General features: G+C 53.3%; 1 pseudogene; it reads right to left on the reverse strand.

Moving 5' to 3' along the window:
- Window positions 1-5233: 5233 nt before the first annotated feature.
- On the reverse strand, window positions 5234-7452 carry LOC123039255 (phosphatidylinositol 4-phosphate 5-kinase 4-like; annotated as a pseudogene).
- Window positions 7453-7924: the final 472 nt, after the last annotated feature.

Genomic DNA, 7924 nt, shown 5'->3' on the forward strand with positions numbered 1-7924 from the left:
TGGCAGAATCGACGGCCTGCTCGGATCACTGTCCCCTCCTCCTGGCAAACACTGCTGCTCCGCGTAGAAAGTCGACGTTCCATTTTGAAAATTTCTGGCCCATTTTCCCACATTTCCAAGAAATTGTTGCCCGGGCTTGGCAACGGCCGGTCAATCACTCATGCACTGTCGTCCGTTTGGTGAAGGAGATGAAAAGGACGGCAGCAGATCTGAAAATTTGGGCAAGAGCCCACTTTAGTGATGCAAAGTTGCAGTTCCATCTGGCTTGCCAAGTGATTCTTCGACTGGATATTGCGCAAGAGAGCAGAAGGCTGTCGGAGAGTGAATTTCTCCTAAGGAAACAACTCAAAATGAGAACTCTGGGGCTAGCGGCTGTGGAAAGAGCAAGGAAAAGATAGGCCTCAAGGATTTCTTGGCTCAAAGCTAGTGATGCACGCACGGCCTTTTTCCAAGCGAAGATCAACTCAAGGCGAAGAAAGAACTTCATTCACTCACTGCAAACTGATACGGTCACTGCCACGGCACATGAAGACAAAGCTTCGATTCCACAATCATTTCACTAATCTACTGGGCAACAAGGAGAACAGAGGAGGTACCCTCAATTGGGAGGAGCTCGACATGCCAACACTGCAAAATGAAGGACTGGACATCCCTTTCTCCCAGCAGGAGGTTTGGGCTGTGATTCAGGCCTCCCCAACAGAAAAAGCGCCAGGCCCAGATGGCTTCTCGGGCACGTTTTATCGATCTTGCTAGGCAACAATTAAAGATGATGTCATGGCAGTTTTTGACAGCTTCTAGAGGCTGGCTGATGGAAATTTCGCCGAGCTCAACACGACCATGATCGCCCTTCTCCCAAAGAAGGATGGGGCAACTAGAATCTCTGATTTTAGGCCCACCAGTCTCATACATTCTGTTGCAAAGTTGATCACCAAGGTTTTATCCATGAGACTTGCCGCTGTCATCGACCGGATCAGCTCCCCTGCGCAATCTGCTTTTCAGAGGAAGAAATGTATTCATGATAGCTATTTGTACGTTCAGAACACGATCCGGGCACTGCATAGAACTAGAACCCCGGCCCTCCTTCTCAAGCTTGACATCGCCAAGGCCTTCGATAGTGTATCTTGGGAATATTTGATAGAACTTCTTCAGAGATTAGGCTTCTCGCATCGGTGGATAGATTGGCTAGCGCTCCTTCTGTAAACCTCCTCATCGGCCTGCTTGTTGAACGGCGTCCCGAGCAGCTGTTTCTTGCACTTGCGAGGGCTGCGACAGGGTGATCCGCTATTGCCGCTGCTCTTCATACTCTGCATCGACTCCCTCCACCGGCTGCTGGAGGCTGCTACCAGATCCGGCGTGCTGAGCACCATCCCAGGCGCGGCGGTGCGGATGCGCACAAGCCTGTACGCAGACGACGCCATTATCTTCATAAACCCCGATCGCACAGATATAGACAACCTACTAGATCTTCTACAACTATTCGGCGATGCGACGGGGTGCGCGTCAATCTGTCAAAATCTTCGGCGATCCCCATTAGATGCGACGACATAGACATTCAGGATGTTCTGCACAACTTCGCCGGCCCCACGACGGATTTCCCGTTTAAATACCTAGGGCTTCCTGTCACGATTGGCCGCATCAAGTTAGTCCATCTTGAGGCCATCCTCGACAGAATTAGAGCGAGGCTCGCTGGCTGGAAAGGGAAACTCTTGCCATTGGCAGGACGCCGTGTTCTAGTTCGCTGTGTGCTATCTGCCATGCCTTCCTTTGCGTTCACGATGCTGTGGATCCCAAAGAGGTTCATAAAGGAGATCGACAAGGCAAGACGGCGATTCCTCTGGGCGGGCGACGAAGAAATCTCGAGCGGCAAATGCAAGGTTGGATGGGCATCAGTCACCAAGCCGGAGTAGCTGGGCGGGCTAGGCATCCCCGACCTCAGCCGCTTCACCCGGGCCCTACGGTTGCGCTGGTTGTGGCTATCCTGGAGGCAGCCAACCAGGCCTTGGGTAGGAACCGGGACGCCGTGCGACGTAGCCGACCGGGCTCTTTTTGCGGCCTCCACGGCGGTGACCATCGGAAATAAGACTAGTGCATCTTTCTGGTCGTCTTCATGGCTAGGAGGGCGGCAGTTGTGCTTGGCATACCCCGATCTGTTTGCCCGATCCATCCGCAAGAACAGAAGCGTAAAGGCAGCTCTGACAGCCGATCGATGGATCCTAGACCTCCGCAACAACGGCGACTGCAACACCATTGTCCATCAAGTCGTGCAGCTGGCACGAGAGATCAGAGGGGCCCAAATCAACCTGGAGCCTCAGGACCCGGACACGATCAAATGGAAGCTCTGTAGCTCGGGCAACTACTCGGCAAGGTCGGCGTATAACACACAATTCGACAGAATCAGCCATGCAGCTTCAAAATTATCATTTGGAAGATCTGGGCTCTAGGGAAAGTGAAAATGTTCCTATGGCTATTGCACCTTGACAGACTCTGGTGCAATGACCGCCTTCAGAGGAGAGGATGGCCGAATGGCTACTTTTGCCCCTTGTGCCTGCGCAGCCTGGAGACGTCGCTGCATCTGGTCTGGGAGTGTCCCGTGGCAATGCAGGTATGGAACACCGTGGCATCATGGACGGGGTGCAGCTCTTTGAACCAGCGGGTGTGGAGCAGTGATACAACGACAACGGCCAAAGTTCAGAAGATTCTGGCTGTCGCAGCCCCAGAGCACAGGAAGGGCACGAAGACCGTGATCGCCCTTGTCTCATGGCACATCTGGTTGGAAAGGAATGCTTGTGTTTTCAGGGGCAAACAGGCAAACGCGCGGCACATCCTCAAAGCATGCCAGAGCGACATGGAGCAATGGCGACTCGCCGGCGCAAGATGCATCCAGCAGCCCTTCGGGGAAGTGACATGAGAGATCTCCCTGTGTGTACGGTAGCTTAGGCCTTCCCAGATGGTCCAAACTTTGGGGTCCCGATCTAGACGTAACGCCTCTACCTTCATGATCGCTTGATCAACCTTTTGTAACCTCTCTCCCTGCTAAATGAAATGAAAACCAGCTATGCTGGCCACTTCAAAAAAAAACTAAAAACCGGCCATCGGTAGCCACGTGAGGGGCCACGGCCGGATGCGTCGGGTGCCCCAGGTTCATGCACACATTGACACCAGGCCCGGTCCTGATGGGGAGGCAGGGGGGCGGCCGCCCCGGGCCCCCGGTACGGAGGGGCCCCCACCCAGGACGGACGTGTTATAGAGATATAATTCTCAAACAAAAAAATGTGTTATAGAATATAGACCTGCTGCTGTGTGTGTCTGCATGGACTGAAACAAAAAAAGCGCTGCCATGCTGGCCCAAATTTACCACTACGTGAGGCTGGCTACTACTAATCACGCATGGCCGTCGATCATGGATTGAATCAACCTTCTTGGTGAGGCGCGTCAGTTACGCACGCACGCGAGGCATGGTGTCGGCCGCCACCGCCGGACACCCAGATGGCTTTTCGGCACTTCGCCTTGCGACCGCCTGAGCCAGTCGAACGACAGCGGACGAGGGACGGCCCTCGAGCATGAGAACCATGCAATCGCTGCAATTTTAGCCGGAGACACGACGTCGAACGACTTGTGCCCTACCCCTTTTGCTTTTCCCATGATAATTATTACAAATTATAAATGATAATCAATATTCCTTCTTCATTATTGTCATAGGGCATTGATAATTGTTTGATTGGGCATTGTTGCCGTAGATTTTAGAGGCTTTGTCATTTGTGAAATCTATGTGATAATTAATACTCCCTTCAATCAAAAAAAAGTGTGATGGCTCTAGTTCAACTTTACTTCAAATATGAACTAAAGTCATGACTAATTTTCAAATACTAGCGGCACGTCCATAGGGACCTTGATGTGATGCTTAGAAAAGCATATAAATAATAATAATAATGTGGCATCTGTTTAGTGAGTAAAATAATTTCATTGGGTGTTGAAGGCAAGATTAAATATTGGGATCAACCAGAAGTGGAAAAGACTTACAAAATTGATCCTGAAGGCATTGCTCTAAGGGGTCCCGAGCTCTAATTTCGCCCCGGGCCCTTAAAATCCTAGGACCGGCCCTGATTGACACATACACCTCCCTATAGTTACTTGAGCAAACTGCCTGTGTGAACGGCATCTCAAGGCTGCCTCTGTGCAACAGTATTCCGTCTACACTACCCTGGCCTCGAGGAGTGATGAGACGGAGCAACCGGAAAAGGCGGGAGGCCGGCCACATGCGAAAGCAGGTGCGAGTACGTAGTGCGCCATGGCATGCCACGCCAATATGCTATGCCCCGTGCCGCGGGAATCTTCTCACAAAGTCAAAGCCGAGTAGGTCAATTTGTACGCTAGCTACCACTACCAGGTACACACTTGGCGGGCGCTGCGAGCGCGAGCGGCTCTCACAGTCAGTGTGTACAGTCTTAAACAACGGGATCGAGATCGACCGACACGCGCGCGCCAGACCTGCAGGTGGTCCGGCTACGGAGACCTTTAGATGCTAGCGTTGGAGTTGTCCACGCGCGTACGTGTACCGGTGTACGTGATGGTAAATCAAACTACAGCGCTCATGTCATGTGCTCCGGCATCTGCAGTGTGCGTGAAACATGAACTGGGGATTGACGAGGAGGCAACGCTACCTTTAACTTTGGTCAAAGATGCGCCCAAATACGGGGGCAGGGGAGCCCAGGGCGGTGGCGGTGGGGTGGCACGCATAGCACCGCCCTGGGCGGCAAGAGGAGCCCGTGCCATCGCCGGGGCCGTGGGGAGCGGAGCACATGCAGCATTTTGTACTCTGCTGCGATCTGATCTGCTCTTCAAGTTCCCGTGCTTAATTTTATTCATGTAGTTCATAGTTTTTTTATTCTTATATAAAAAAAGTTCGTAGTTCTTTGCAGGCCGTGTGGTTTGTTTTAATATAGTACAGACGTGGACATGTAACTGAGTTTTCACCGTGTGTTGAATGATATCCCCAACCCACCTTGTTCTTTAGCACATAGACGCACACTAGCGAGTAGTGCGCGGCGGCACGCCGCGCCATATGGATTGATAAGATATTTAGTTCTTTTTTAAATATTTGATAAGTTGTCCCAAGACTTGATTCATGGCAGAGTAGTTCATGAAAAAAAAAGATACATCTAGTAGATACATACTTAAGTGATTTACAACATGTAGTGATAGTGGAAGTATGAAGCTCCTGTTCTCTCCTTAGACCTAAGATATTGATCATGATGTAGTGGTAGTGAACTTTACATCTGAAGATCTGAATCAAACCATCGCTGCTGGTCCTAAGCGACATATCATCACAAGCCAACCTATTCAAGTCGATCCACTGAAGCATGTGCGGCGGCACGCCGCAACCATTGGTTCAGTATGTGTTTGTTTTGATATAGTTTCTGAAAATTTGTTGTACGTTCTGCATGTGCGTACCTTTGTAGCCAGCTCGAGTTTTTACGCCTAGCAGTCTATTTTTTTCTATGTATACTTCTTGAGCACACTTAACTACGCTACTCATATAATTACATTCTCAGTTTTTTTTGAACAGCAGACCAACTTAAAGAGAAAGGAATAACATGTAGAACCTAAAAAAAGATATGCAACTGATGAATCGTTCTCTTCGCTTGTTTTCTATGAATCATCGCAGATGCAACATTCATATGTGTGACATTCTACTTATATGGAGATCCCTCATCTAAGGTCTACACCACCAGGTAGGAAACAGCACATCCCAATTCAAAACTTGTCCGTACAGGTGGGCTCCTTCTCTATACATGTCCCAGCACCACTTCAATCCATCCCTGATTGGACATGAACATGTGTTACGTGAAGAATATAAAACTGATTTGTGAAAATGTATTGGAATACTTTACATAGGACCATGGGCCATAAGAATATTGGTTAGCGTCTATAGGCTTCTTGAACACATATTTCAGTTTTGTCTATATTCCTATAACTCTGCGTGAAGCAGAGGTACTGAAAGCAAATGCAAATTTCTCTGGTTGATCGAATTCCACAACCAAAAGTTCCAAAATCTTCGTAATTTAGAGTTTCAGACTCGCTGACGAAGGAAGATGACAGAAGCAACCCACCTGATCCCGAGCTGCAAGTTCAGCATGAGCTCGTAGTGCTTGTGTCCCTTGACGATGGTCTCTCTGTTGCTTCGCCAGCGACGGGGACACCCACTTGACTTGGCAATGCGCGGCGCCTGGGACGGCGGAGGCAGAAGCGCCACGCTCTCCCCGCCGTCCTCCGTCCTCATGCTCCTCCGCGCGTCGTCCAACAGAGCGGCCCCGTCCACAATGTCGCAGGTGATGTCGCCGTCCCACTCCCAGATGCAAATCTTGTCGTACTTCGGGTCGCCGACGGAGCAATTGCTCATCCCGGACACGGAGCTCGCCCGCCCATTGGCCATCCGGTTACCCGAACTGTTGAGCGGCCTCTGCAGCGGCGTGGACTCGATGGTGCCGACGTGAACCCCGGCAGTTCCCTCGCGAAGCCATCGCGGGGGTCGCGCGCTGTCGGGGACGACACCGCCGGAGACGGGTGGTACTGGTAGACGCCCTTCTGCTGGACAATGCCGCTCAGGCCGTCTCGCGTCCAGAAGCCGACGTAGACGCTGCCGTCGGCCCATCGGAAGGTGCCCTGGCCGCGCGGGCAGCCGTCCTCCAAGCCGTCATCATAGCGGTTGCCGTCGGCCCAGGCGAGCGCGCCGCAGCCGTCGATGAGGCTGGCCCGCCACTTCCCCTGTACTCGGTCCCGTTGTGCCAGATGTAGCGGCCGGCGCCGTCCTGCAGCCCGGAGCGCGAGTCGCCGTCGTATTGGTCGCCGTTGGCGTAGCTCTTCCTGCCGTCGCCATCCTGGAGGTTCATAGACCAGAAGGCATTGTATGGGTCCCCGGCGGCGATGGTGCAGGTGTCGTCGCCGTCCATGAAGCCGTCCTTGAACTCGCCCTGTAGGTGGCGCCTGACGGCCAGGAGAACTTGCCCCGGCCCGTGGCCTTGCCGTGCCACCACTCCCCCTCGTACATGCACCAGTCCGTCCACAGGTACTTCCCGTCGCCGTGCGGCACGCCGCCGCGCCACTGCCCCGTGTAGAAGTCCCCGTTGGGGGGCCGCGCTCGACGTAGTCCCGGCTGTGGCGGCCGGCATCGTGGACGCCCGCGGAGGACGCCGAGGAGGAGGACTACTTGAGGAAGGAAAGTACATGCATGTCCATCGTCCATGCTCAGACCTGGCTCGGTTTGGGTTTGGTCAATCGATAGAACACCTCGCAAGTCGCAGGAGGCCGCAGCCAAGGGGCCGGAGCTGGAGCGGGGCGAAGAGAGAGCAATACTAACGAGGAACAAAAGAACTCACTGCCGCCGGAGAACTCACTGCCGCCGGAGCCGGACACCGACCACCTGACACCATGGAACCTGCGGCGGATTACCATGGGCTACAGCCAGAATGGCGTCCTCCTGCGCAAGCCTCCGGCCGGTCGAACAGCACGCGTCGTCCTTCGCACGCGCCTTGGGCCGCTTCCACCTCCTTTCCGGCCCCTTCGCCATCGCGCCGACGGGCAGCACAGGCCTGACGATCTCGCTCCGCTACGGCGATGAAGGCGCCGAGTTCGTCCACGCCAATCGAACTCCTCGTGCGCGCCTTGCACCGCTTCCACCCCTTGCCGGCCGCTTCGCCGTCACGCCGGCGGGCAACGCGAGCCTGGCGATCTCGCTCCGCTGCGGCAATGAAAGGCGCCGAGTTCGTCCAAGCCAATCAGGACAAGGCCGCCGGCAGCGGAGTAGCCCAAACCAAAGGAACAGGAAGCAAACATGTACTTATAGGCAACTAAAAGAAGAGAAAAAATAAAAATAGAACCCACGAGAAAAGCCCAGCAGGCAAACGTGGCGAGATGCATGGCGCAG

Source organism: Triticum aestivum, chromosome 2B (assembly GCF_018294505.1).
Source record: "Triticum aestivum cultivar Chinese Spring chromosome 2B, IWGSC CS RefSeq v2.1, whole genome shotgun sequence".
Taxonomy (NCBI): domain Eukaryota; kingdom Viridiplantae; phylum Streptophyta; class Magnoliopsida; order Poales; family Poaceae; genus Triticum; species Triticum aestivum.